Raw genomic sequence first — 26511 nt, 5'->3', positions numbered from 1 at the left:
TTATACTTTCCATGTCTTTGGGATCTGTAGTGCTGTCACCTCTTTCTCACTTCTCATATTAGTAATTTGCATCTTTTTTCTTTTTTCCATAGTTAGCCTGGCTAGAGCTTATCAATGTTATTGATTGGAGTTGGATATTTCTTTCCCCCCCCAGATCACTTAGGCTCTGATAATACACCAGCAAGTTAGGCTCAGGTTACTAGCTTCCCCTGAAGGTAGGCATTGGTAACAAGAACAGAGTACTCTGGACTATTTTTAAATGGGTTCCTCTTCCCCTTTCTCTGTGCCAAAAGCTTGAGGATATTTTTCTCTGAGAAGTAATGTGGGAGGCTGGTAGAGCTCCTGGAGGTAAATCCCAAAATACTGGAGGGGCCTCCATATGAGAAAGAAACTCCCTGGCTTTCTCTGGAGTTGTTAATTCTCAGATTTGTCCATACTGGGTCTCCAACAATTTGTCATTCACAGTTCAGGTCTTCCTTCCCCACCACTGGATCCTATAGTGGATTCTGCTTGTATGCCTCCACTCTGGTAAGCCATTACTCCCTGTATTCACCTGTCTTTTCTCTCCAACCGTGGCGACAGCAATTTGATCTGTGATCTCCCCTCTCTTTTGGATACAAAAAGAGCTGTTGATTTTTCAGTCTGTTCAGATTTTTACTTTTTCTTAGGACAGAGTGGTGACTTCCAAACTCCTTACTTACTGCTTACAGAAACTGCTCCAATCCTTACTCAGATTTTTTACTATCCACTTCACTTGCTGCTCCTGGCCAATAGTACTGATGTCAGAGCTCCTAACAGTTTAATATTTTGATAACTATCTTAAATAACTTTCTTTCCAATATAGTAATTTTTTTGTTAAAAATTTTTTTCAATATAACTTTACCTCCTACATACATCATACCTAAAAAATGAAGAAATAAAAGTAGTTGGGAGGGAGGGGACAGTGGTTGGGCACCAACATCCATATCCTTGCCAAATGCTTTCACTTCCTAAGAAAGTTTGGTAAAAACCATGGTTAGAAAAACACCTCAAGAAGATGAGAAAAGAAAAAAAGTTATTTTCCCAAGGACCTTGGGATTGGAGAAGCTGGGCATATTTCCAGACTCTCCCACTTATCTCTTTTGGCTCCAGTGCAGCAAAATATCTTCCCCTAAACACAACCATGCTTGAAGGACAGAAGTTATTTAACTCTTTGATCACCATATATTTAGACCAATTTAGTACTACACATCATTTAGTATACATCATGAATCACTCTGGTAATAGTGAAACTGCTTTAACATGTTAGGCAAATAGACACTCTCAGAATCTCCCTAACTGGCCATGTAGCATGCATTCACTTATATCATTCAAAGAGAAAGGTGGGGATAAAATATAATATATTATATAATGTATACATTATATAATGTATATTATATACATTTTAGCAATGAAAATGCTATGTCACCTAAGTACTTCTAACTCCGCACTGGAAGAGACATGGTCCAAATACGAAATCATTTCTGACATCCTGTATTCTGAAGATAATTTTTAAAAAGTAAAAAATGTGTAGTGTGTATGCATGTGTGCATCTATGTCTGTAGTAATTAGTTTCTTAAGTCATAAAGCTCCATATGTGCACGTCATTCCAAAACAGCCTGTAACAGCAGGTTAACTACTCAGCCCATACTTGAAATTTTCTTTTCCCAACTCTGTAGTCTGGTTCTCTCTTTGTTTTCCCTTTTTCAGAGAGCTTCAACTTGGTTAAAGTCAAAGAACTTCTCAGCTCTTGTATGTTTTACTTATGATAAACTTCTATTTCAGAGAGGATGGGGTTGAAGGAGTCCTCTGAACACCAACATTTCTAACATTAACACCCCAAATATTTAGTCACAAAAACATAAGGATCCATAGTTTTAGTTCTTGTTTTACATACCTATAGATTTCTGATTTAGGGCTTCTTAGTTTCAGTCTCTGTCGGAAATTCTCAGGCATCTCTACTCCTTTGGTTAAAGCCAATGAACCGCAGAATCTAAAGGAATAATATACACTTTACCATTCTGAACTATAATTTATTTTTAATCCAGCATGATAAACTTTCTCAAATCTTGGGATATAATGGTCATATCCTACTGAAACAATCCTTTATCACTGATAAATATATAGAGGGTATTTGCTCAGAATGGCCTGGGTGCAACCCTAGCCTTCTAGTATCATTTTCTTGCCCAAAGATTTTTTTGTTGTTTTTCCTAATTCCTCCAAATCAACCTAATATTTAGGTTCTAGGTCTTTGTGCTAATCCATATTCGGACACCAACCTTTGAGGGTGATGAAAAGATCGATGGAAAAATGTCAACTGACAAAGATAAACTTTCTTAAATGAAAAAATAAGTGAAAAACTACTAAGACAACCATACAAATTGGGAAATCCAGCATCTTCAGGCTTTCTAAGTCCCCAGTTCCCAAGAGGGTCTATTATTTCGGCAGAAGACTCTTCCAGTTGTAAAAAACCTGCTTTACCATTATGAAGAGGAATTTGTTCTGGTGACTCTTCTGGAAAACTTGGCTACGATGATGGTATAAATAACTAATGTAAATAATCTCAATCCATTTTAAAAGTTTTCTTGGACACTGAATGAATCTGAATAATCAGTCTTCAAGACAGTCCAAGGCTTTATACTTGCTTGAAATAAATGACTTGCCTGGGGATCCACAGATGAAGCCAAACCTGGATTCAAAACTAGGTCACTATCCTTTACACACTCTGCTTTCCTGCCTGTGCACTGTATTGTCACTAACTTTTACAGAACTGATTTCACCTCATTAAGCTTTGAAATTTCACCTCAAATTATACTGACAGAAGAATAGACACAGATGTAGAGCTTGCTATGCATTTATTAAAAGTCCATGAAAGAAATTCCTTTAAAATATAGGTATTTAAAATTTTTGTCTCTACTTAGCACATATCATTTTCTCATGGACACAGAAAATTATGTTAATAGTCATACTTTCTTATTTTGTTTTGGCTATCGAGAGAGTCAGATTTGGGAACACATTTTGCAATGCATAGGAGATTCTGGCCTCAATCCATTTATACTTTCCTTGAAGTTGCCAATTTAACAATTTTTTTAACAATGTTCCATAAGACCAAAAACATCCATAACTTTTATGTGCATAATAATTATTTAATAACTAACAATAACTGGTTTTTTTCTGTTACACATAAATTATCTTATTTAATTCTCACATTATCCTTAGGAGGTATAGACCATTAATTTTCCAGTCAGTAGAAATAAAGAGACTCAAGGGCAACCTTCTTTAAGGCTGCCTGCATGCAACTGGACTCAATGTATCCTTATAAGGATAGACTAGGGATGCAGATTGCAGACCAGTGGCAATCTATTTGTATAACTAAAAGTAAAGAAGAAATAATGGACTATGAGGGATGGAAGAATCCATCAGACCTTTTTATAACAAATGAGAATAAATAAAAAAGCACCTAAATTGATATTTATTTAAATATGAAGTAATCTGGCCTGAATTACCCAGTTAGACTATTTACATTGCCCACATAAACCAGTAAATTTTTCCATTTCCCTCAAGTTATTTCTATATATAAGATTAAATTATGCCCTATCAATCTTTATTCTAAAATATGCAATAATATAACAACAATGATTTAAAATTGCTTGAACATACTACAAGTTGTTTGAAGAATATCCTATACTTAATTTGAAAATGCCCACATCTCCACCCAGGCTTTTACTATAATTTTAGCTTCCTTTCCTATAAAAAATGCAGACATGCCATTTACTGATTAATATTTTATATTGAATATGATTTATAACATTCTCTTTTATTGGGGGCATGTCAAGCACATCAGATTTTAATGCAATGGCTATCTTGCACCATGGCACATAATTTATTTTTACTCCACCAGTCATAAATTTGACTATAAATTTGTGTCATGAAGCTGTTTTTAATAACTACACTGAAATTAATTTGTATTGACCTCAATATATAAGAGGATTTCTGAAATATGTTATAACTGTAGATCAATAACTAATAAAATTCAAAATCACTCTGTACAAGTTTTTCCTTACTGGTAGATCCTATCAAATCAAATATTTATTGGGTACTGGGGGTGATATCTTTTTTATGTCTTAGTATTCTCTTAACTTCTAGGTGGTTATAAAAACAGCAGGGAAAAAAAAAAAACAAACCAGCAGGAACCATGGCCTCCTTCTGGAGATACTTAGAGACTGAAGGCTCCTAGGAAGTTAGACCAACTTAACCAGAGACGTCCTGGCCAGTTTGATCGTGTCTCAGTATGGGGATGGGGTACTTTTCAAAAGGAAAACAGGAAGACCTTCAAGATGGGGGAGGAGTAAGATGTGGAGATCACCTTCCACCGCACAAATACATCAGAAATACACCTACATGTGGAACAACTCCTACAGAACACCTACTGAACGCTGGCAGAAGACCTCAGACCTCACAAAAGGCAAGAAACTCCCCACGTACCTGGGTAGGGCAAAAGAAAAAAAAAAATAAACAGATACAAAAGAATAGGGACGGGACCTGCACCAGTGGGAGGGAGTTGTGAAGGGGGAGAGGTTTCCACACACTAGGAAGCCCCTTCACGGGCGGAGACTGCAGGTGGCGGAGTGGGGGAAGCTTTGGGGCCACAGAGGAGAGCACAGCAACAGGGGTGAGGAGGGCAAAGCAGAGACATTCCCGCACAGAAGATCGGTGCCGACCGGCACTCACCAGCCCGAGAGGCTTGTCTGCTCACCCGCCGGGGCGGGCGGGGACTGGCAGCTGAGGCTCGGGCTTTGGCCGGATAGCCGGGAGAGGACTGGGGTTGGCAGCGTGAACACAGCCTGTAGGGTGTTAGTGCGCCACGGCTAGCAGGGAGGGAGTCTGGGGAAAAGTCTGGACCTGACTAAGAGGCAAGAAACCATTGTTTCAGGGCGTGCGAGGAGCAGGGGATCCAGAGCACCGCTTAAAGGAGCTCCAGAGACAGGCGCAAGCCGCGGCTAAGAGCGCAGACGCCAGAGACGGGCATGAGACACTAAGGCTGCTGCTGCCGCCAACAAGAAGCCTGTGTGCGAGCATAGGTCACTATCCACACCTCCCCTCCTGGGAGCCTGTACAGCCCGCCACTGCCAGGGTCCCGTAATCCAGGGACAACTTCCCCGGGAGAACACACGGTGCGCCTCAGGTTGTTGCAGTGTGATGCTGGCCTCTGCCGCCGCAGGCTCAACCCGCATTCCATACCCCTCCCTCCCCCCAGCATGAGTGAGCCAGAGCCCCCTAATCAGCTGCTACTATATCCCCGTCCTGTCTGAGTGAAGAACAGATACCCTCAGGCAACCGACATGCAGAGGCGGGGCCAAATCGAAAGCTGAACCCCAGGAGCTGTGCGAACAAAGAAGAGAAAGGGAAATCTCTCCCAGCAGCCTCAGGAGCAGCGGATTAAATCTCCACAATCAACTTGACGTACCCTGCATCTGTGGAAAACCTGAACAGACAATGAATCATCCCAAACTTGAAGTGGTGGACTTTGTGTGATTTTTGTCTGTATAGCTTTTATTTTACCATTTTTCCTAGGGTTCGGTCTGTCCGTTTTTTGGGGGGTTTTTTTAGTATAGTTTTTAGCACTTGTTATCATTGGTGGATTGGTTTTATGGTTTGGTTCCTCTCTTCTTTCTTTCTTTTTTATTACATTTTAATTTTTTTACTTTTAATAACTTTTTTTATTTTAATAACTTTATTTTACTTTATTCTTTCTTTTTTTTTTTTTCTCCCTTTTCTTCTGAGCCATGTGGCTGACAGGTTCTTGGTGCTCCAACCGGGGGTCAGGCCAGTGCCTCACAAGGTGGGAAGGCTGGGTTCAGGACATTGGTCCACCAGAGACCTCCCGGCTCCAGGTAATATCAAAGAGCAAAGGTTCTCCCAGAGATCTCCATCTCAATGCTAAAACCCAGCTCCACTCAACGAACAGCAAGCTACAGTGCTGGACACTCTAACAAACAACTAGCAAGACAGGAGTTGCAACCCCACCCATTAGCAGAGAGGCTGCCTAAAACCATAAGGTCACAGACACCCCAAAACACACCACCGGAACAGTCCCGCCCACCAGAAAGATAAGATCCAGCCTCATCCACCAGAACACAGGCACCAGTCACCTCCACCAGGAAGCCTACACAAACCACTGAACCAACCTTAGCAACTGGGGGCAGACACCAAAAACAACGGGGAATACAAACTTCCAGCCTGCAAAAAGGAGACCCCAAACACAGTAAGTTAAGCAAAATGTGAAGACAGGGAAACACAAAGCAGATGAAGAAGCAAGGTAAAAAACCACCAGACGAAACAAATGAAGAGGAAATAGGCAGTCTACCTGAAAAAGAACTCAGAGTAATGATAGTAAAGATGATCAAAAATCTTGGAAATAGAATGGAGAAAACACAAGAAACGTTTAAAAAGGACCTAGAAGAACTAAACAGCAAACAATGATGAACAATAAAGTTAATGAAATTAAAAATTCTCTACAAGGAATCAATAGCAGACTAACTGAGGCAGAAGAACAAATAAGTGACCTGGAAGATAAAATAGTGGAAAAAACTACTGTAGAGCAGAATAAAGAAAAAAGAATGAGAAGAATTGAGGACAGTCTCAGGGACCTCTGGGACATTAAATGCACTGACATTTGAATTATAGGGGTCCCAGAAGAAGAAGAGAAAAAGAAAGAGACTGAGAAAATATTTGAAGAGATTATAGTTGAAAAATTCACTAATATGCTAAAGGAAATAGTCAATCAAGTCCAGGAAGCCCAGAGGGTCCCATACAGGATAAATCTAAGGAGAAACACACCAAGACACATGCTAGTCAAACTATCAAAAATTAAACACAAAGAAAAAATATTAAAAGCAGCAAGGAAAAAACAACAATTAATATACAAGGGAATCCCCTTAAGTTTCACAGCTGATCTTTCAACACAAACTCTGCAAGACAGAAGGGAGCGGCAGGACATATTTAAAGTGATGAAAGGGAAAAAACTACAACCAGTATTACTCTACACAGCAAGTATCTCATGCAGATATGAAGGAGAAATTAAAATCTTTACACACAAGCAAAAGCTAAGAGAATTCAGCACCACCAAACCAGCTTTACTACAAATGCTACAGGAAATTCTCTAGGCAGGAAACACAGGAGAAGGAAAAGACCTACAATAACAAACCCAAAACAATTAAGAAAATGGTAATAGGAACATACATACAGATAACTACCTTAAATGCAAATGGATTAAACGCTCCAACCAAAAGACATAGACTGGCTGAAAGGATACAAAAACAAGAACCGTATATGTGCTGTCTACAAGAAAGCCACTTCAGACCTAGAGACACATACAGACTGAAAGTAAGGGGATGGAAAAAGATATTCCATGCAAATGGAAACCAAAAGAAAGCTGGAGTAGTAATTCTCATATCAGACAAAATAGACTTTAAAATAAAGACTATTATAAGAGACAAAGAAACATACTACGTAACGATCAAGGGATCAATCCAAGAAGAAGATATAACAATTGTAAATATTTATGCACCCAACAAAGGAGCACCTCAATACATAAGGCAAATACTAACAGCCATAAAAGGGGAAATTGACAGCAAAATAATCATAGTAGGGGACTTTAACACCTCACTTTAACCAATGGACAGATCACCCAAAATGAAAATAAATAAGGAAACACAAGCTTTAAATGATATATTAAACAAGATGGACTTAATTGATATTCATAGGACATTCCATCCAAAAACAACAGAATATACTTTCTTTTCAAGTGCTCATGGAACATTCTCCAGGATAGATCATATCTTGGGTCACAAATCAAGCCTTGGTAAATTTAAGAAAATTGAAATTGTATCACGTATCTTTTCTGACTACAATGCTATGAGACTAGATATCAATTACAGGAAAAAATCTGTAAAAAATATGAACACATGGAGGCTAAACAATGCACTACTAAGTAACCAGGAGATCACTTAAGATATCAAAGAGGAAATCAAAAAATACCTAGAAACAAAAGACAATGAAAACATCATGACCCACAACATATGGGATGCAGCAAAAGCAGTTCTAGGAGGGAAGTTTATAGCAATACAATCCTACCATAAGAAACAGGAAACATCTCGAATAAACAACCTAACCTTGCACCTAAAGCAATTAGAGAAAGAAGAACAAAAAAACCCCAAAGTTAGCAGAAGGAAAGAAATCATAAAAATCAGATCAGAAATAAATGAAAAAGAAATGAAGGAAACAATAGCAAAGATCAATAAAACTAAAAGCTGGTTCTTTGAGAAGATAAACAAAATAGATAAACCACTAGCCAGACTTATCAAGAAAAAAAGGGAGAAGACTCAAATCAATAGAATTAGAAAGGAAAAAGGAGAAGTAACAACTGACACTGCAGAAATACATAGGATCATGAGAGATTACTACAAGCAACTATATGCCAGTAAAAAGGACAACCTGGAAGAAATGGACAAATTCTTAGAAAAGACAACCCTCCGAGACTGAACCAGTAAGAAATAGAAAATATAAACAGACCAATCACAAGCACTGAACTTGAGACTGTGATTAAAAATCTTCCAACAAACAAAAGCCCAGGACCAGATGGCTTCACAGGCAAATTCCATCAAACATTTAGAGAAGAGCTAACACCTATCCTTCTCAAACGCTTCCAAAATATAGCAGAGGGAGGAACACTCCCAAACTCCTTCTACGAGGCCACCATCACCCTGATACCAAAACCAGACAAAGATGTCACAAAGAAAGAAAACTACAGGCCAATATCACTGATGAACATAGAGGCAAAAATCCTCAACAAAATACTAGCAAACAGAATCCAACAGCACATTAAAAGGATCATACACTATGATCAAGTGGAGTTTATTGCAGGAATGCAAGGCTTCTTCAATATAGGCAAATCAATGTGATACACCACAGTAACAAACTGAAGACTAAAAACTATTTGATCATCTCAATAGATGCAGACAAAGCTTTTGACAGAATTCAACACCCATTTATGATAAAAACCCTCCAGAAAGTAGGCATAGAGGGAAATTACCACAACACAATAAAGGCCATATATGACAAACCCACAGCCAACATCGTTCTCAATGGTGCAAAACTGAAACCATTTCCTCTAAGACCAGGAATAAGACTAGGTTGTCCACTCTCACCACTATTATACAACATAGATTTGGAAGTTCTAGCCATAGCAATCAGAAAAGAAAAAGAAATAAAAGGAAGCCAAATCGGAAAAGAAGAAGTAAAGCTGTCACTGTTTGCAGATGACATAATACTATACACAGAGAATCCTAAAGATGCTACGAGAAAACTACTAGAGCTAATCAATAAATTTGGTAAAGTAGCAGGATACAAAATTAAGGCACAGAAATCTCTTGCATTGCACCAGCGGGAGGGAGCTGTGAAGGAGGAAAAGTGTCCACACACTAGGAAGCCCCTTTGCGGGCGGAGACTGCGGGTGGCAGAGGGAGGGAGCTTCAGAGCCGCGGAGGAGAGCACAGCAACAGGGGTGCGGAGAGTAAAGAAGAGAGATTCTAACACAGAGGATCAGGGCTGACGGCCACTCACCAGCCGAGAGGCTTGTCTGCTCACCCGCAGCGGTGGGCAGGGCTGGGAGCTGAGGCTTGGGCTTCAGTAGGAGCTCCGGGAGAGGACTGGGTTTGGCGGTGTGAACACAGCCTGCAGGGCGTTAGTGCACCGCGGCTAGCCGGGAGGGAGTCCAGGGAAAAGTCTGGACCTGCCAAAGAGGCAAGAGACTTTTTCTTCCCTCTTTATTTCCTGGTGCTCGAGGAGAGGGGATTAAGAACGCTGCTTAAAAGAGCTCCAGAGACGGGCGCGAGCCGCGGCTAAAAGTGCAGACCCCAGAGACAGACATGAGACACTAAGGCTGCTGCTGCCACCACCAAGAAGCCTGTGTGCAAACACAGGTCAGTATCCAAACCCCCCTTCCAGGGAGCCTGTGCAGCCCGCCACTGCCAGGGTCCCGGGATCCAGGGACAACTCCCCCGGGAGAACGCATGGCGCACCTCAGGCTGGCGCAACGTCACTCCGGCCTCTGCCGCCGCAGGCCCGCCCCGCACGCAGTGCCCCTCCCTCCCCAGGCCTGAGTGAGCCAGAGCCCCCGAATCAGCTGCTCCTTTAACCCCGTCCTGTCTGAGCAAAGAACAGACGCCCTCCAGCGACCTACACACACAGGCGGGGCCAAATCCAAAGCTGAGCCCCTGGGAGCTGTGAGAACAAAGAAGAGAAAGGGAAATCTCTCCCAGCAGCCTCAGAAGCAGCTGATTAAAGCTCCACAATCAACTTGATGTACCCTGCATCTGTGGAATACCTGAATAGGCAACGAATCATCCCAAATTAAGGAGCCGTCTGGATGAAAGGCTCTTGGTGCTGCAGCCAGGAGTTAGTGCTGTGCCTCTGAGGTGGGAGAGCCAACTTCAGGACAATGGTCCACAAGAGGCCTCCCAGCTGCACATAATAGCAAACGGCGAAAATCTCCCAGAGATCTCCATCTCAACGCCAGTACCGAGCTTCACTCAACGACCAGCAAGCTACAGTGCTGGACATCCTATGCCAAACAACTAGCAAGACAGGAACACAACCCCACCCATTAGCAGAGAGGCTGCCCAAAATCATAATAAGTCTACAGACACCCCAAAACACACCACCAGACGTGGACCTGCCCACCAGAAAGACAAGATCCAGCCTCATCCACCACAACACAGGCACTAATACCCTCCACCAGGAAGCCTACACAACCCACTGAACCAACCTTAGCCACTGGGGACAGACACTAAAAACAACAGGAACTACGAACCTGCAGCCTGCAAAAAGAAGACCTCAAACACAGTAAGATAAGCAAAACGAAAAGACAGAAAAACACACAGCAGATGAAGGAGCAAGATAAAAACCCACCAGACCTAACAAATGAAGAGGAAATAGGCAGTCTACATGAAAAATAATTCAGAATAATGATAGTAAAGATGATCCAAAATCTTGGAAATAGAATGGACAAAATGCAAGAAACATTTAACAAGGACCTAGAAGAACTAAAGATGAAACAATCAATGATGAACAACACAATAAATGAAATGAAAAATACCCTACATGGGATCAATAGCAGAATAACTGAGGCAGAAGAACGATTAAGTGACCTGGAAGATAAAATAGTGGAAATAACTAATGCAGAGCAGAATAAAGAAAAAAGAATGAAAAGAATTGAGGACAGTCTCAGAGACTTCTGGGACAACATGAAATGCACCAACATTCGAATTATAGGGGTTCCAGAAAAAGAAGAGAAAAAGAAAGGGACTGAGAAAATATTTGAAGAGATTATAGTTGAAAACTTCCCTAATATGGGAAAGGAAATAGTTAATCAAGTCCAGGAAGCACAGAGAGTCCCATACAGGATAAATCCAAGGAGAAATACGCCAAGACACATATTAATCAAACTGTCAAAAATTAAATACAAAGAAAGCATATTAAAAGCAGCAAGGAAAAAATAACAAATAACACACAAGGGAATCCCCATAAGGTTAACAGCTGATCTTTCAGCAGAAACTCTGCAAGCCAGAAGGGAGTGGCAGGACATACTGAAAGTGATGAAGGAGAAAAACCTGCAACCAAGACTACTCTACCCAGCAAGGATCTCATTCAGATTTGATGGAGAAATTAAAACCTTTACAGACAAGCAAAAGCTGAGGGAGTTCAGCACCACCAAACCAGCTCTACAACAACTGCTAAAGGAACTTCTCTAGGCAAGAAACACAAGAGAAGGAAAAGACCTACAATAACAAACCCAAAACAATTAAGAAAATGGGAATGGGAACATACATATCGATAATTACCTTAAATGTAAATGGACTAAATGCTCCCACCAAAAGACACAGATTGGCTGAATGGATACAAAAACAAGACACATATATTTGCTGTCTACAAGAGATCCACTTCAGACCTAGAGACACATACAGACTGAAAGTAAGGGGATGGAAAAAGGTATTTCATGCAAATGGAAACCAAAAGAAAGCTGGAGTAGCAATTCTCATATCAGACAAAATAGACTTTAAAATAAAGACTATTACAAGAGAAAAAGAAGGACACTACATAATGATCAAGGGATCGATCCAAGAAGAAGATATAACAATTGTAAATATTTATGCACCCAACATAGGAGCATCTCAATACATAAGGCAAATACTAACAGCCATAAAAGGGGAAATCGACAGTAACATATTCATAGTAGGGGACTTTAACACCTCACTTTCACCAATGGACCGATCATCCAAAAAGAAAATAAATAAGGAAACACAAGCTTTAAATGATACATTAAACAAGATGGACTTAATTGATATTTATAGGACATTCCATCCAAAAACAACGGAATACACATTTTTCTCAAGTGCTCATGGAACATTCTCCAGGATAGATCATATCTTGGGTCACAAATCAAGCCTTGGTAAATTTAAGAAAATTGAAATTGTATCAAGTATCTTTTCTGACCACAACACTATGAGACTAGATATCAATTACAGGAAAAGATCTGTAAAAAATACAAACATATGGAGGCTAAACAATACACTACGTAATAATGAAGTGATCACTGAAGAAATCAAAGAGGAAATCAAAAAATACCTAGAAACAAATGACAATGGAGACACAACGACTCAAAATCTATGGGATACAGTAAAAGCAGTTCTAAGAGGGAAGTTTATAGCAATACAATCCTACCATAAGAAACAGGAAACATCTCGAATAAACAACCTAACCTTGCACCTAAAGCAATTAGAGAAAGAAGAACAAAAAAACCCCAAAGTTAGCAGAAGGAAAGAAATCATAAAAATCAGATCAGAAATAAATGAAAAAGAAATGAAGGAAACGATAGCAAAGATCAATAAAACTAAAAGCTGGTTCTTTGACAGGACAAACAAAATTGATAAACCATTAGCCAGACTCATCAAGAAAAAAAGGGAGAAGACTGAAATCAATAGAATTAGAAATGAAAAAGAAGAAGTAACAACTGACACTGCAGAAATACAAAAAGTCATGAGAGATTACTACAAGCAACTCTATGCCAATAAAATGGACAACTTGTAAGAAATGGACAAATTCTTAGAAAGGCACAACCTGCCAAGACTGAATCAGGAAGAAATAGAAAATATGAACAGACCAATCACAAGCACTGAAATTGAAACTGTGATTAAAAATCTTCCAACAAGCAAAAGCCCAGGACCAGATGGCTTCACAGGCAAATTCTATCAAACATTTAGAGAAGAGCTAACTCCTGTCCTTCTCAAACTCTTCCAAAATATAGCAGAGGGAGGAACACTCCCCAACTCATTCTATGAGGCCACCGTCACCCTGATACCAAAACCAGACAAGGATGTCACAAAGAAAGAAAACTACAGGCCAGTATCACTGATGAACATAGATGCAAAAATCCTCAACAAAATACTAGCAAACAGAATCCAACAGCACATTAAACGGATCATACACCATGATCAAATGGGGTTTATTCCAGGAATGCAAGGATTCTTCAATATACGCAAATCAAACAACGTGATACACCATATTAACAAACTGAAGGAGAAAAACCATATGATCATCTCAATAGATGCAGACAAAGCTTTCGACAAAATTCAACATCCATTTATGATAAAAACCCTGCAGAAAGTAGGCATAGAGGGAACTTTCCTCAACATAATAAAGGCCATATATGACAAACCCACAGCCAACATCGTCCTCAATGGTGAAAAACTGAAAGCATTTGCACTAAGATCAGGAAAAAGACAAGGTTGCCCACTCTCACCACTCTTATTCAACTTAGTTTTGGAAGTTTTAGCCACAGCAATCAGAGAAGAAAAGGAAATAAAAAGAATCCAAATCAGAAAAGAAGAAGTAAAGCTGTCACTATTTGCAGATGACATGATACTATACATAGAGAATCCTAAAGATGCTACCAGAAAACTACTAGAGCTAATCAATGAATTTGGTAAAGTAGCAGGATACAAAATTAATGCACAGAAATCTCTGGCATTCCTATACACTAAGGATGAAAAATCTGAAAGTGAAATCAAGAAAACACTCCCATTTACCATTGCAACAAAAAGAATAAAATATCTAGGAATAAACCTACCTAAGGAGACAAAAGACCTGTATGCAGAAAATTATAAGACACTGATGAAAGAAATTAAAGATGATACAAATAGATGGAGAGATATACCATGTTCTTTGATTGGGAGAATCAACATTGTGAAAATGACTCTACTACCCAAAGCAATCTACAGATTCAATGCAATCCCTATCAAACTACCACTGACATTTTTCACAGAACTAGAACAAAAAATTTCACAATTTGTATGGAAACACAAAAGACCCCGAATAGCCAAAGCAGTCTTGAGAACGAAAAATGGAGCTGGAGGAATCAGGCTTCCTCACTTCAGACTATACTACAAAGCTACAGTAATCAAGACAGTATGGTACTGGCACAAAAACAGAAATATAGATCAATGGAACAGGATAGAAAGCCCAGAGATAAACCCACGCATACATGGTCACCTTACCTTTGATAAAGGAGGCAGGAATGTACAGTGGAAAAAGGACAGCCTCTTCAATAAGTGGTGCTGGGAAAACTGGACAGCTACATGTAAAAGTATGAGATTAGATCACTCCCTAACACCAAACACAAAAATAAGCTCAAAATGGATTAAAGACCTAAATGTAAGGCTAGAAACTATCAAACTCTTAGAGGAAAACATAGGCAGGACACTCTGTGACATAAATCACAGCAAGGTCCTTTTTGACCCACCTCCTAGAGAAATGGAAATAAAAACGAAAATAAACAAATGGGACCTAATGAAAATTAAAAGCTTTTGCGCAGCAAAGGAAACCATAAACAAGACAAAAAGACAACCCTCAGAATGGGAGAAAATATTTGCAAATGAAGCAACTGACAAAGGATTAATCTCCAAAATTTATAAGCAGCTCATGCAGCTTAATAACAAAAAAACAAACAACCCAATCCAAAAATGGGCAGAAGACCTAAAGAGATATTTCTCCAAAGAAGATATACAGACTGCCAACAAACACATGAAAGAATGCTCAACATCACTAATCATTAGAGAAATGCAAATCAAACCCACAATGAGATATCATCTCACACCAGTCAGAATGGCCATCATCAAAAAATCTAGAAACAATAAATGCTGGAGAGGGTGTGGAGAAAAGGGAACCCTCTTACACTGTTGGTGGGAATGTAAATTGATACAGCCACTGTGGAGAACAGTATGGAGGTTCCTTAAAAAACTACAAATAGAACTACCATATGACCCAGCAATCCCACTACTGGGCATATACCCTGAGAAAACCATAATTCAAAAAGAGTCATGTACCAAAATGTTCATCGTAGCTCTATTTACAATAGCCCGGAGATGGAAACAACCTAAGTGCCCATCATTGGAGGAATGGATAAAGAAGATGTGGCACATATATACAATGGAATATTACTCAGCCATAAAAAGAAACGAAATTGAGCTATTTGTAATGAGGTGGATAGACCTAGAGCCTGTCATACAGAGTGAAGTAAGTCAGAAAGAGAGAGACAAATACCGTATGCTAACACATATATATAGAATTTAAGAAAAAAAATGTCATGAAAAACCTAGGGGTGAAACAGGAATAAAGACACAGACTTACTAGAGAATGGACTTGAGGATATGGGAAGGGGGAAGGGTAAACTGTGACAAAGCGAGAGAGAGGCTTGGACATATATACACTACCAAACGTAAGGTAGATAGCTAGTGGGAAGCAGACGCATAGCACAGGGAGATCAGCTCGGTGCTTTGTGACCGCCTGGAGGGGTGCGATAGGGAGGGTGGGAGGGAGGGAGACGCAAGCGGGAAGAGATATGGGAACATATTTATATATATAACTGATTCATTTTGTTGTGAAGCTGAAACTAACATACCATTGTAAAGCAATTATACTCCAATAAAGATGTTAAAATGAAAAAAAAAAAAAGAAATCTCTTGCATTCCCATACACTGATGATAAAAAATCTGAAAGAGAAATGAAGGAAACACTCCCATTTACCACCGCAACAAGAAGAATAAACTACCTAGGAATAAACCTACCTAAGGAGACAAAAGACCTGTATGCAGAAAATTATAAGACACTAATGGAAGAAATTAAACATAATACAAACAGATGGAGAGATATACCATCTTCTTGGATTGGATGAATCAACCTTGTGAAAATGACTATACTACCCAAAGAAATCTACAGATTCAGTGCAATCCCTATCAAGCTACCAGTGGCATTTTTCCCAGAACTACAACAAAAAATTTCACATTTTGTATGGAAACACAAAAGAACCCAAATAGCCAAAGCAATGTTGAGAAGGAAAAACGGAGCTGGAGGAATCGGGCTCCCAGACTTCAGACTATACTACAAAGCTACAGTAATCAAGACAGTATGGTACTGGCACAAATAGATAAATATAGATCAATGGAATAGGATAGAAAGCCCTGAGATAAACCCTCACACACATGGTCGCCTTATTTTTGATAAAGGAGGCAAGAATATACAATGGAGAAAAGACAGTCTCTTCAATAAGTGGTGTTGGGAAAACTGGACAGCTACATGTAAAAGAATGAAATTCTATACCTAACACCACACACAAAAATAAACTCAAAATGCATTAAAGACCTAAATGTAAGGCCAGATACTATAAAAACTCTTAGAGGAAAACATAGGCAGAACACTCTATGACATAAGTCACAGCAAGATCCTTTTTGATCCACCTCCTAGATAAACAGAAATAAAAACAGAAATAAACAAATGGGATCTAATGAAACTTAAAACGTTTTGCACAGCAAAGGAAACCATAAACAAGACGAAAAGACAACCCTCAGAATGGGAGAAAATATTTGCAAATGAAGCAATTGACAAAGGATTAATCTCCAAAATTTCCAAGCAGCTCATGCAGCTCAATATCAAAAAAACAAACAACCCAATCCAAAAATGGGTAGAAGACCTAAATAGACATTTCTCCAAAGAAGATATACAGATTGCCAACAAACACATGAAAGGATGCTCAACATCACTAATCATTAGAGAAATGCAAATCAAAACTAAAATGAGGTATCACCTCACACCGGTCAGAATGGCCATCATCAAAAATCTGCAAACAATAAATGCTGGAGAGGGTGCGGAGAAAAGGGAACCCTTATGCACTGTTGGTGGGAATGTAAGTTGATACAGCCACTATGTAGAATAGTATGGAGGTTCCTTAAAAAACTAAAAATAGAACTATCATATGACCCAGCAATCCCACTACTGGGCATATACCCTGAGAAAACCATAATTCAAAAAGAGTCATGTACCACAATGTTCATTGCAGCTCTATTTACAATAGCCGGGACATGGAAGCAACCTAAATGCCCATCGACAGAGGTATGGATAAAGAAAATGTGGCACATATATACAATGGAATATTACTCAGCCATAAAAAGGAATGAAATTGAGTTATCTGTAGTGAGGTGGATGGACCTAGAGACTATCATACAGAGTGAAATAAGTCAGAAAGAGAAAAACAATAGTATGCTAACACATATATATGGAATCTAAAAACAAAACCAAAAAAAAACGGTTCTGAAGAACCTAGGGGCAGGACAGGAGTAAAGATGCAGACATAAAGAATGGACTTGAGGACTCGGGGAGTGAGAAGGGTAAGCTGGGATGAATTGAGAGAGTGGCATGGACTTATATACACTACCCAATATAAAATAGATAGCTAGTGGGAAGCAGCCGCATAGCACAGGGAGATCAGCTTGGTGCTTTGTGACCACCTAGAGGGGTTGGATAGGGAGGGTGGGAGGGAGACACAAAAGGGAGGCAATATGGGGATACATGTATACATATAGCTGATTCACTTTGTTATACAGCAGAAACTAACACAACATTGTAAAGCACTTATACTCCAATAAAGATGTTTTAAAAATAATAATAAAAATAAAAGAGGTTTTTAAAGATAAAAAACAAAAGGAAAACAAATTGCTTAGCCTTGTTTATGGAATTATACGGATGTCGTATACTTTACAGAAAAGAAATACTGATGGTTTTTCTCTTCTAATGTAATAGTGCATTTGAAAATGAAATCATCTGTTTATATCTTTGTCTCATCCCCTCTCTGTAGCTGGAAATCTAGAGTATTGTGAAAAGAACTATGTCAGGAATGACTGAGGACCTCCAGGTTTGCTGCTTATGCTGGACTTTTGCTAAGCACTCTAAATTAAAAATGCTGAATAGTTGCTGAGTTGCCAAAAGGAAAGAATAATGCTGAGAACTGAAGTTTTCCTGCACTAAAGAAAACACACTTTTCCGTAGCAACGAATGAGATGCAGTCTATAACCCAATCATATGTACAGAACAATTTTACCCTCCAATCCGAATTCTTGGTAAACAACTTAGGTAAGCCTGCATTAACTTCCCACTTTTTCCCATAAAAACCCCTACCTGTTTTCCTCTGGTAGGACTCTACTATGGGTTCCTCCTGAATCTTAGCTCCCCGAATTGCAATTCAAAGACTCCCAATAAACTGCCTTTTTGCCTCCTTATAGTTCGTGGTCCTTTCCGTTGACAGTCTTAGCACCGATTGAACTCAATTTTCTATTTTGTAAATGAGTAAACAAAACTTCAAGAATATTGAATTACTGAATTGGAAATTGCAGTAATTAATGAAGAACATGTCTGTGTATTAATGTAACAGTATTTACTGAATACCACTATACCAGATCCTCGAGCAAGTGTGGAGATAATGTGTGAAACGGAGCAGACACGTTCTCTGCTCTTGTGGAGCTTCGGGATGTAATGAGGAAGAGGGACGCGTCAAGGAAATACCTTGCCATATGATTACAAAGTATTATTAGTGCTCTGGAAAAAAGAAACAGGGAGAACTACAGGACATAAAGAGGTGACTTCATCAATCTCATAAAACCAGGCAGAGTCTGTGAGAAAATGGCCTTTTACCTAAGATACGAAGAAGGAAAAGATGTTTAGTCACTTTTGATTCTATGCTGCACTTTTTTCCTCTCAGGTTTTAAAATTTCTGAATTTAGGATATAACTTACAGTCAGTGGCGCATCTTTAATTGACAGTCTCTCTCTCTGTCTCTCTCTCTCTGGCACGCCAGCTCCCGCCAGCGCCTTCACGCTTTCTCACGAAAGTGCGACCTCCTCACTGGTTCTCGCCGGCGCAGGCGCGTTTTCTCGCGAGAAAACGTCAGGCTCTCGTGACGTTGGGCTCTCTCGCTCTCACCACACTCTCTCGCGCGCGTTTATTTCTCGCAGTCCTTGGATCCTCACTTCTCAGCGGCACAAAAAGTTTTATTATAAAACAGAAATAAAATATCACTATGCATCTATCACAATGGCTTAAAAATGATCTGAAATGCTGGCAAGGATACAGAGGAACCTGTACGTTGCTGGTGGGAGTGGAATGTAAAATGGTAAGACACTGTAGAAAATGTTTAGCCGGTTTCTTATAAAACAGAACATGCACTAACCCTGTGACGCAGGAATTGCACTTTTGGGAATTTAATCCAGAGAAAATGAATGTTCCCTAGCAACTTTATAAGTAGCCAGAAACTGGAAACAGCCCAGATGTCCTTCAGCCCCTGAATGATTAAACAATGACAGGTCTATACTAGAAATACTACTCGTTAATGAAATGGAACAAACTACTATTGAAACATGTATATACTGAGGACACCTAGCACTCAGATATTTGTTTTTAATGCCATTATCTGATATGAGGAGCCAGGGATCCTTCGATAAATGGCTGATTCTAGAACTGATGAAGTAAATGTAAAAGATGAGCCTGGAACCTCTTGTGTTGTCAGCAAGTGAGGGACTTAACAACAGTAAGGAAGCGAACAAAACAGTGAGGGGGGGGGGGTATGTGAAAGGGACCCAAGAGCCAATTAGATGAGCGCCCAAAGCTGGAACAATTTAAACAACGAAATAAATAGTATTGGAAGAGAATCGAAAGTACAGAATAAGTACCCGTGAGTCTATAATGATTAAGTAAATGATCGAATAAATAAATGTGGGAGAAGAAACAAATCTCCTGCAGAAGAATTCCATGTAATTTATGCAGACACCTCACCCTCAAGGAAGTGGTGCATAACTCCCACTTCATAAGTATGGACTATGGCTTAGTGACTTCCTTCCTAAAATTACCATTTTGGAAAGGGAGAAAAAAGACTTTTCACTGGAGAAACCTGACAAATACTACCTCAGGTGATCAAGGTTAATATCAACAGTGATAAGTCGTATCGATAACCTGTGCTATCCCTGATAATGAAAATGAAAATGACACTTCACCTCTGTGGTCTTCTTCCCCAAAACCCATAACCCCAGCCTGATCATGAGAAAAAAACCATGAGACAAATCCAGTTGAAGGACATTTATCAAAATACCTTAACAGCACTCCTTAAAACTGTCAAGGTTATCAAAAACAGAAAAATTCTGAGAAACTGTCACAGTCACGGGAAACCAAAGGAGATTTGATAACTAAACGTAATGTGGTATTCTGGATGGGGTGGTGGTATAGAAAAGATGACATTTAGGTAAGTACTAAGAAATATGAATAAAGGATCTACTTTAATGATAATGTATCGTATTTTTCATTAATTGTAACAATTATCCTGTATTAATGTAAGGTGTTAATAGTGGGAAATTGGGTGTGGGGCATGTCAGAACTCTCTGAACCATCTTCATAATTTTCCTGTTAAGCTAAAGGTGTCCAAAAATTGTAAAATATATTACCAAAAAAAGTAAAAAAGAGAAAAAATTTAAAAGCTTACATGCATTCCATTTGTACAATATTCTTGAAATTACAGTACTGTAGAGATGGAGAGCGATTAGTAGTTGCCAGGAGGAAGGGAGGTGGCTGTGGCTATGAAAGAGTATAGCAAGGGATCATTGTGATGGAATTGTTCTGTATGTTGACTATGACAGTAGTCACATGACTCTACACATGATAAAATTGTGTGAAAATACACACACACAAGTGAGCGCATATAAAACTGGTGACAACGGAATAATGGTGGGTATAATAAACACTGAATAATATTTGTATAAATATTAATTTCCTGGTTGTGTTATTGTACTGTAATCCTGCACAGTGTTAATTGGCAGGAACTAGGTGAAAGGTTTACAGGAATATCTCTGTATTATTTCTTAGAACTGTATGGAATCTACAGTTATCAATAAAGAGTTAAATTAAAATATTATTGTGCCTTACAATCATGGCAATAGATTTTATGGTGTACAATATGAAAAGTAGGATAGGGACACAAGGTTGTGAAGATCTTTCCGGAGAGAAAGAATATCACATGCAAAAAGAAGTGACCTAGAAGAGATTATGTTGCATTTATTGAACAAACACGAGAAAGAGCCCATGTGGCTGGAGTTTGAGTCTAGGAGATACCGGTTCAATATGAGATTGATGGGAAATAAATGGTGACCATCTTGTTGAGCCTTTTAGGGCACATCAAAATTTTGTTCTTAGTTTTAAGTGCCTTTGTCAGCCAGGAAAGTGGAAAAGGTTGTTTAGCATTAACTTTTCAGTCAATGCAGCCAGGGATAAATTTATATTTTAGAAATGCTCTGATACTTAGAAATTCTTATTCTCGTAAATTGATTATATGTGCTTCTTGGCCAGGTTTTTCTATATTTATACGACAGATCCATATCCTTATTGGATATTTGACCTTGAGCTAATTACTCAACCCTTTTAAACCTCAGCTTTTCACATTATATTTACACAGACTTGCCTACCTAGTGATCACCAAACCCTCATGAGTACGTGACCAGGACCAAGCAAAATAACCCATAGGCAGCACTTAGCATAGTGTTTGGCACCTATTAAGCTTTACATGATAGCCATTAATTTCTGTTTCTCATAGACTTTGAAGGATTATACAACTATTATAGATTAATTATATAAAATGTCAGAAAATAAGGATGAAATCAAATGAAATACTTGTTCTGGCACCTGCATCCACATCACCCTTAAATGGCCATGTACTAAACTCAATTATAATGAAAAAGGAGGATCGTGGGGGACATCTAGGAGTCGGCCACATCATCAGTCTTCCTCACTAACTGTAAGGGCTGAGAACAACACTTTTTACTGCTATATATCCAAAATAGAGAGGAGCACAAAAAATATTTGCTAAATGGATGGGTAAATTAAAGTTGATATATAATGGCCTTCATTTTCCCTGTGAAGTAAGGTAAGGTTTTCAACAAAGAAAGGAGTGAGGGAGAGAGAGGATTTGAGTGGTGAATCTTTGAGATAACAGCTACAGAAACGTAAAATATAGCAGACACAAAAAAAGATTAATGCTAAAAAGTGCTGAAGTTCCAGCTGAACGTGAAGCCCATACACGTGCAGTATTGCATATTAACTAGTTTTCTGTAATATTCTCTCCAGTTAGAGCCTAGGATTAAAATCAGAGAAATGTGTAGCCAAATTGAGCCAGTAGTAAGAGCAGGCAGAACAAGAATGGTGAGAGTAGAAGAAACCAGACATATGGGTATTGATTAAGGAGTCTATTCCACATAAAAAGAGGGTGGAGTTGAGGTGGGGTAGACTGTAGGTGCTTAAAAGAAAATATAGGAACAGTATTGATGTATACACAGAGTCATTATAATAGGACTAAGTGAAAGAATAGAACGTCAGAATGCTGAAAATGTTATATTCAAATTGTTCTATGCCTCATCTTTCAAGAGGACGATGATAAGGTTCAGGTAAGATCTCAGATGCATTTTGTTCACTTTATTATCTCCATTTATTGTCGATTATGTGCCTTGTCTCACATTATTAATAATAATAATAATAATAATATTATTATTATTAAATTATTCGTATCTTGGCCAAGTTATAAATTAGAAACAACTGGTATGAGCAGAATAATTATTTAGATGTGCATTTTTATGTTTACTTAATCAATTAAAATTTTGAGAGCATGCTTCATAATGTATAAATGTATTTGTATAGTACTATTTTATCAAATATATAAATAAGTCAATATAAGTATAATGGGAATACGAATCATGATATGTTTAAGAATTGGTTGCACGATCAAAACAGATTTGAGATTAATATCCAAGAGGATGAAAGAGCAGATGTCGGCATGTTTAATTAGGGTAAAAACTTAAACAGAAACCTCAATTAAATAGAGTTGAGCGACCAGAAGGGGGAGCTCTCACACCCTGAGATGAAAGCAGAGTCCAACAGGAAAAAGAAAGATTCCTCTTCTTTCCTGGCAAGTACCCAGCCAGTGAAAAGCCATGGACTTTTTGTTTACTACCTCTCCCAACTTTCTTTTCCTCCCTATAAAAATTATCTCTTTCCTTTGCTATGAGAGGACTTGAACGTGTCTCACCATGGTTGCATATCCCTATCTGCAATTCTTTGCTGATCCCAAATAAATCCATCTTTGCTGGAGAAATATCTAGCAGTCTTTTTGCTTCAGGTATACATTAGACATTAATAAGAAAATAAGTATTAGAGAAGAATTGGAGATATAGAATAGTTACTGGATATTAACCCTTATTTTAAATGTAACCTGTTATATTTGTTTAGGAAACACTTATGCTTTCTTTAATGATTAGAGAACATCTTTTAGAAGAATCATAAAAAGAAAAACAATTAATTTAAAAAGAGGGCCAGCCTGGGCAATATAAACAAATATAAACAAACAAATAAAAACAAAAACGCACACTCCCCTAAAGAAATCATTTACCCTCTCTGAGTCTTACTTTTCTCATCTGGAAATGAAAATAATTGGTTTCTATTTCTAGTCAGAATTTTTTTTCCCAAAAGTTCTTTAAGAAAACATAGGAAATATATATGTTAAAATGTTGTGTTTTTTTTTTTTAATTTAAGAAAAATCTGTATAAAGGGGCAAAAGAAGGAAGGCAATTAGATGAAGCCGGAAGAAATAACCCTACCTATGAGGAATATGTAGCCAAAATGAGCCTATGAGTAGGATTATTAGTATATATATATATTTTTTTAATGTGAAATTTTTTGTAAGTCATTGTCTATACAAATGCAAAGAATTATTTTTGTTACCAAACATGTGAAAGAAGAAAGATCAGATGCTTTGGTATGCAGATAACTGATGTTTCTTACATCAGCCCTAAAGTATCAGCATGACTTAAGCTTCTATTAATGCAAGAAAGAAGTGAAGGTTTTAGGAAGATGCCTTTAGTCCTTTATGTTCTCACACACAAAAATGACACAATTCTTTAAAATGAAGTAAAGGTTACTGATGTAGCAGATCACCTCTAGAGGAAAGGGATAGAAAGAGCAATGAAGCAATAGTGCCAAAGGAGAAAGACTTAGATGGAATGGCCAGGTAGGTCACAAGTTTGAACCAAAAGAAATTTGATAGAAGAGACTGAGTCAGTCTTTTATCTTTTACGCAGCTGGTCAAAGGAATAAACCACTTCTAAAAATATAATCACTGGCTATTTTTATAGAACTCGTAAAAAGAGGAAGACTTTTCAAGTGGCTAAAATCCTTTTCAGACTTTCAATCCCATATTATCAGACATTGCTTTTTTATTCATTTACTTTAACTTTTTATTGAGATTGAACTTTCTCTCTGTATGTATTTTTTCATAGTAATGTATACATAAAACATTGTGTAGCACACAAATATAATTAAATTATATGTACTTCTTGGTGTCTTTGGAAATGGTGCCTGTAGCCAAAAAAAGTGTAATTCTCATTACTAGCAGTTTTGGTATCATTTATTCATGTAGTTGAACAGTAAAAAAAGGAGAGATCTTAAGACAGACTCTATAAAGATGTGACAGTTTTAAAATTTTAAATCCAAAAATAACATTTAATAAAATGTTATTTGCATTCTTTCTTTCCCTTTTTGACTTGTAATAAATAATTTTATCCAGCTAAATACTATATTAGTTTTATAATCATTTATTTACCATTACTTTATAGTTATATTTTATATGACTTTACTATCCATTTATTATTACTTAAAAGGACATTATCAATGAGCACCACTAAAGCATTTTTCTATAGTACATATACATACCTATTTGTCTTTTTGTGAACTTGTAGTTATAATCTAATTATGAGCATTATTTGAATGAGCTAAACTCTGGAAATGATCTCAGATATTTTCCTGCATTTTTTTTTCTTTCTCCTGATTGTACATTGAAAAGTAGGACTGACAATTCTGAAAAAATTTCCCAGAGTAGCTATTCAAATGTAGCCAGCAGATGTCTTAGACTCATCCAATCAATACATTGTATTCCTTTCTCCTCCTTGAGTTGGCACACACCATACAATGCAACTTTGTTTGGGACATTTAGATATAATATTACTTACCTGCTACTTGGTCCTTGAGGTACTGTCAGTATAATTTGAACAGACCTCTAAATGTTGACATGACCTAATTTACAAAGCAAGGGGGAAAATAATAGTTTTTTATCTTTAGAGAGGTAGCTGTGCCTGGTTCAAGAATAAAACTATTAGACATAGTAAGGCTGAATGGTTAAAAGTAATGGCAACTAAAGCAATAAAGATATAATTCACATCTGTGAAGAAATAAACAATAGGTTTATTAAGGAAAAAATATAGCAGGCGCCAACAATATATGCAGCATTGTGCAATATTTGGGTACATACAGATCTGGTATGCTCTGAATTTACTAAATTCTGATTTATCAAATAATGAAAAAAATTGCAAGGATTAAAATTATATCTGTATTCAATTGTATGTACGTATAATATGGTGGTTAGAATTTAAAGGCATGTTCAACTTTTTTTTATTTGTAGGTAGTTTATTTATTTTTCAATTCTTTTAATTTTTATACAATTTTTAAAGGTTACTTTCCACTTAACAATTATTACAAAATATTGACTCTGTGCCCCCGTGTTGTACAGTACATCCTTGAGCCTATCTTATACCCAATAGTTTGTACTTCACCCCCCCATATTGCCCCCCCCACCCTCCCCACTGATAACTACTAGTTTGTTCTCTATATCTGTGTGTCTGCTTCTTTTTTTTTTTTATTCACTAGTTTGTTGTATTTTTTAGATTCCACATGTAAGTGATATACAGTATTTGTCTTTCTCTGTCTGACTTATTTCACTTAGCATAATACCATCCAAGTCCACAAGTCCATCCATGTTGCTGCAAATGGCAAAAGTTCATTTTTTATGGCTGAGTAGTATTCCATTGTGTGTGTGTGTGTGTGTGTGTGTGTGTGTGTGTGTGTGTGTGTATGATATATATATATATATATCTTCTTTATCCATTCGTCTATTGATGGACACTTAGGGTGCTTCCATACCTTGGCAATTGTAAATAATGCTGCTATGAACATTGGGGTGCATGT

General features: G+C 37.9%; 1 protein-coding gene across 2 annotated transcripts in view; it reads right to left on the bottom strand.

Moving 5' to 3' along the window:
* The window catches only part of LOC307185936 (uncharacterized protein), a 693527-nt gene extending 674212 nt beyond the window's left edge, over window positions 1-19315 (bottom strand). Inside the window, exons 1-2 of one of the 2 annotated variants that reach the window (XM_079920517.1) lie at window positions 19200-19315; window positions 1916-2011 (exon numbers count right to left, since the gene is read on the bottom strand). The gene's annotated coding sequence lies outside the window, so the exon portion shown is untranslated. The remainder of the gene's footprint in view (window positions 1-1915; window positions 2012-19199) is intronic. The other variant, XM_079920518.1, reaches the window with a different exon arrangement.
* Window positions 19316-26511: the final 7196 nt, after the last annotated feature.

The sequence above is a fragment of the Stenella coeruleoalba genome, assembly GCF_951394435.1.
Source record: "Stenella coeruleoalba genome assembly, chromosome: 4".
NCBI classification, from domain to species: Eukaryota; Metazoa; Chordata; class Mammalia; order Artiodactyla; family Delphinidae; genus Stenella; species Stenella coeruleoalba.
The sequence above is the reverse complement of the archived record's forward strand: the minus strand, read 5'-3'. Positions and strand labels throughout refer to the sequence as shown.